Source organism: Cynara cardunculus, assembly GCF_001531365.2.
Source record: "Cynara cardunculus var. scolymus isolate 2C chromosome LG 3, CcrdV1, whole genome shotgun sequence".
Lineage (NCBI taxonomy): Eukaryota > Viridiplantae > Streptophyta > Magnoliopsida > Asterales > Asteraceae > Cynara > Cynara cardunculus.
Window position 1 is genome coordinate 34,001,405 of NC_037530.1, and position 5,806 is coordinate 34,007,210.

Consider the following 5,806-nt stretch of genomic DNA (forward strand, 5'->3'; position numbering starts at 1 on the left):
TATTCATAATATGTTCTTTATTAAGTAAAATAATTTAATAATCAGTAATAAAACTTTTATTTATGATGAAAATTAATTACATATTATCATTATTATATTTTAATAAAACAAAATAATAAGAAACAAATATATTATTTTATTATTTATTATAATATTAAAGACATTTTTTAACATGTGGTTGGAGTTTGAAATTTTTGAGTGTGAAATGAGCACCTCATTTTTTACTTTACTTGAATGTTTTTAGTAATTGCGGTTGGAGCTATTCTAAAATCATTTTGAACCCCTTGATGGTGACATGTAGATATGATTTAAAAGAACGTTAACCGAACGAACATTAACGGATACTTGTTCATGTTCGTTCGTTCCTTTAACTTAATCGAACAAATAAACAAACACGAATGGTAAACGAATGAAAATCTTTGTGTTCGTGTTCGTTCGTTTAGAAATCAGGTGTGTTCGTGTTCGTTTATGTTCCTTCGTTGCTAAACGATCGAACATAAATGAATGAGCTATACGAACATAAATAAATATTATTTGAATTCAAAGTAAATAAATAAAAGATTGTATATTAAATTTGATATATAAACGTACCAATATAAACGAACGGTAAATGAATGAACGAGACTCTTATTCATGTTCGTTCATTTATTAAATAAACGAACATAAACGAAATTTCTGCCGAACGGTTCGCTGAAGGTTCGGTTCGTTTACAGCCTACCTGTAGAGATGGCCAAATCAGCCAGGCTTGGTTCGGGATCGGAGGAGGATTGAGACCGCTCCAGCGGTCCATAACTGATTATATATAAGTCCATTTTTAAAAAAAATTGAGTTTTTATAAATTATATATTAAGTTTTTTAATATTTATTATACAAGATTTTCAAGTTTTTTTAATAAAAAATTTGAAGTTCTCTTTAAGCTTTTCAAGTTGTTTTGAACTTTTTTAAATGTTCAAATATTAAATCTCTACATGTAACATAATCTTAGCTCCTTTTCTCGTCATGTATGAATAAAGATGAATCTCTCAACTGATCTACGAAATCCTTCGACGCTGTTGTGAAATACTTGTATTTAATTTCTTTACTGTTGCTTCTAGTTGATTGCTTAGTTATCCATAGAAAACCCAACTTAAATCACTTGAACTGGATTGCCAATTATCTTATTCTTTTTGAACTGTATAATATTTATATACTGTAAATAAACTCACCCGTCTTTCTAACCGTTAGTTTTCAACCCTTGACCTCCTAGTTTTTCCTAGTAACCTGGATATGTTAGGTCAAAGACCCTTTAGTTAGTCGTCTTATTTTCATCGAGGCATTTACTCAAACAGGTAAAACCCATAACCAACTGAAAAAAGAAACTAGGGGTGTTCGTGATCTGGTTTGGACGGTTTAACCACCCAAACCGAACAGCAACGGTGGTTTAAGAAAACTTTGAAATCTGGCGGTTTGTCAACAAGTGACCAAACAAGTCAAATTACATCGAAAAAATGCGGTCTGATCTAACCGCTTTAAGGGGTTTGGGCCTACTATGGGTTTTAAATAAAGGGAAAAGTACAATAAAAACCAATGAACTTTCTTGTTTGGAATGATTAAGTCCTTGAACTTTTTTTTGGAACAAATAAGTCCTTGAACTTTCCAAAACATGTTAAATAAGTCCTTGGACAATTTTTTGGCACAAATAAGTCCTTGGACATTCCAAAATATATTAAATTAGTCCTTAAACATTCCAAAAAATGTTAAATAAGTCCTTGGACTATTTTTGGAACAAATAAGTCCTTGAACAATCCAAAACATGTTAAATAACTTCTTGAACTTTTATAAAACATGTTGGATACATTCTAATGACTTGTACAACTAGTTAAAATGGTAATTATTTTTTTGTAAATGTAAGTACTTTTTTGTTATATTTGTTTAATTTTATAGATCTAAATACTTTTTGGTTCAAAAAATATTTAGGGGCTTAATCGTTCAAAATATGAATGTTCATTGGGTTTTTTCCCGATTTTTTTCACTATTTTACCACTTTATTTTTTTCAAAAAGTTATTTAACATGTTTTGGATTGTTCAAKGACTTATTTGTTCCAAAAATTGTCCAAGRACTTATTTAACRTTTTTTGRAATGTYCAAGGACTTATTTGTTCCAAAAATTGTTCAAGGACTTATTTAACATATTTTGGAATGTTCAAGGACTTATTTAACATGTTTTGGAAAGTTCAAGGACTTATTTGTTCCAAAAAAAAGTTCAAGGACTTATTTGTTCCAAAAAAAAGTTCAAGGACTTAATCATTCCAAACAAGAAAGTTCATTGGTTTTTATTGTACTTTTCCCTTAAATAAAAGAAACATTGTATCTATCTGATTAAATTTCTATCAATATAAATTTATTAAAAAAATATATACCTAACATTTATCTCCAAAAATTAAAAAACATTGAGTAAGTGAAAATAAAGTTAAATAAGTTCACCAACAATTTGGAATTTTGGACAAATGTTTAGCAAGTTGACAGACGATTGTGAATTTTAATTTTTGATGAATTTCACAATTTTGCCAATTTAGGAAACCTGGACGATCGATAAATGAAAACTAAAATAAAATGTATTGGATGGATTTTTTTTAATTGTGTCATAAAAGTGGAACTTACAACATGAAAACTAAATATAATTAATACATGTGTATTTTGGCGATCTGTTCGGTCCAAACCGTTCAAAGAAATGTCCAAAAGCGTAGAACGAACCGGATTGAGCGGTTTGACTATTTTTTTATCATCCCAAATAATAACCTTATTATATACTGTATACTTTGTCTACATTTGGACTCACGATTTTAAAACACGTTTGATAGAGGAGGTATTCCCTTATAAGGCAACTTCCATCTCCGTCTAACTAATGTGGGATCTTACAATACAAATGGTAGCAGAGCTAGAATTCGGATTGCTGTGCTAGCGAGGACCCTGGGTCCCAAGGGGGTGAATTGTAAGATCCCTAGATCCCACATCGATTGCGAATGGGAAAGAGTGTTGTCTTGTAAGGGACTGAATACCTCATCTATCGACGTGTTTTAAAACAATTAGTCTAGTTGTGGACAAAAGCGGACAATATCTGGTATGATTGGCCTGTGATATTACATTTTTAGACCGGATCGGACTGCCAGATTGTTCAAACCACCAAAAACGGTCCAATTTAACTGCTTTAAGTGATCGGCCCTTTTTTTTAACACCCCTAAAATAAACGCCGTGACATTTGAAACATTTAAATACACACTTGATATCTAATAAATATAACAACTTACCTACATATGATAAGTTCCACAAGGGAAGGGGCTATTTGGTTAAAGGTATGACCTAGGATTTACTAAGATTGATGATAAAAAAAACTGTTTGGTTTTATATAATATAATAAGTCTATTTTCCTTTATAAGTTTAAATTTCCATTCCATGTTAAACCGGAGGAAATAAAAATTTATACTCATTTCTCATTTTCATTTCATGTAATTTTCACGAAACCAAACAACTCCATATAAATTTTATTACACAAACTTCACCGCCAGTTAAACTATCTTTCTGAATGCTTGTCCCACTTTCTTTTTGCTCTTAGACATATCCATATCCATATCCACACACACACATGCACTGTATAACTGTATTATCTTATAAAACATGTAGATAAAATTAAAAAAAATTAAGAATACAACATCCATAAAACATTAAATATAAATTATTAAATAAGAGTTATGGTTTTTGAGATATGTTCCACCCAGACGAGCAATAAAATGCGGACCGGGTGAAATAAGATACCTTAAAAAACTAGGGTATTATATTTGATGTTTGCACAAACTTTTATTCTGATCTATGACGTGAGCCTAGACTAATCAATGTCTCACTACCATACAGTACATCATTTCCGGCAGCTATATCCGCTGGAGACCTTGGCACCGGTGATTAATTTCCCGGCGAATTTACCATTTTTCGGTGGATCCCGATCGTCGGAAATTTTCCACCGGTTTATTTAAAAATTCGTGATTAAATTAAGAAAATATTTAAGTTTTTTTTTAAAAAAAAATTGGACTAATATACCGGCGGAAACATCCGCCAGAAAAAGAAAATAATTTAAAAAATATATTTTAAATTTTAAATATTACCGGGAGATACATCCGCCAGAAATATATTAAATTATTAATTTTAGAATATTTTTACAATTAATATTTAAAATCTGTAAACCTGTAAAATAAAAAAAAACTAAATATTATATATTAAACTAAACGACAATTATCCCAACTAAAGAAAAACTAAATTGGCTCAAAAACTAAATTGTTACAAACATAAACTAAACTGTTTTAAACAAACATACAATATTCAATTCGGTGGCGAAGGGAAATGTTGAGATTGACTGAGTTGTCTAACCAAAACAGTCATATCTTAAAGTTTTTTATTTCGTCGCTCCTCCTTCTCTCGCCGTCGCTCCTCAAAATATGTAATAAATGGAAATCGAAGTTTGTAGTAGGATCTTGTATAACAATATAAAGATTTTAAGATTTATATGCTTATGTTATATGTTGTTACTCCATTAGACTATATAAACCATTATATAATGAAATAGAGAAAATGTTCAAATTACTATATAGTTCCTATTGCATTTGTTATTAACGTGTCTATATCCATATTCTAGCATATCCATATATGTATTTCCTGAGGCATAGAGGAAAACTTAAAAAGATAGAAAAATTAAAAATTACTTTTGTGAATCATGTGTATGGTGTGTGTGTATATATATATATATATATATATATATAATTAAAGATGTTTCTTGGTTGTGCATACAAGACATATTACTTGTATTCATATGTGCATACTGTATAGATGGACGGTTACTATGGTGTTTTTCTTAGTTTTTTTATTTTTATTTGTGGTTTTCCCTTAAACCTGATCCCGTGTATACATACTTATATGTATAGTCTTTTTCTTTTACAAACTCAATAATTCGTACAAACTTATAAACCAATTTTCATGTGTTGTTTCATATATGACACAATATGTGTGAAATGTAGTTTTATACAATGTTTTTTCATACGTGAAACGTTCGAGACTGTTTTTTCCATACACAAGACAGTATTGAATGTTTCGCATATGAAATAACACTGTATAAACAATGCATTTTATACGTATCGTTTCAGATATGAAACGACTAATGAAAACTGATTTGTAAATTTATACAAATAATTGAGGTTTCGAAATGATTATACGTCCTTATGCTTATATGTGTATGTTATTATTAATGTGTTAAAAATAAATATATTAGCATATGCTATATCTTCATTGTACATGTTTATATTAACGTACATGTCGTCTCGATATATATATAAACCACCCAGTTTGTATAAACCGTAAAAACTTCATTCAACCAATCATAATTTGTCATTTTGTTCATTTTTTTTGTAATTATGAGAGGTTGATTAAACATTTTTATTGTGGAGGGTGTTAATCATGGATATTATCATCTTCATTATTTTAATTTTAGAGAAATACATGAAACAGTTTCATTAAAATTTTATTAAATATTATATGAAACAATTTCATAATCATATATTAAACAAATTCATCAAAAAAAGTATTATATGAAACAATTTCACAAGATTAAACAATTTCATGAATTTTTTTTATGAGATTAAACAATGAAATGGACGTATGAGGGTGGTTTGTACGGTTTGTACAAATGATATATATTTAAGGTTTCATAACTACTATTGATTTTTCATACATTATTGACTTCTTATTACCTAATATTGAATACATGAGTTTTAAGCATTTTCGT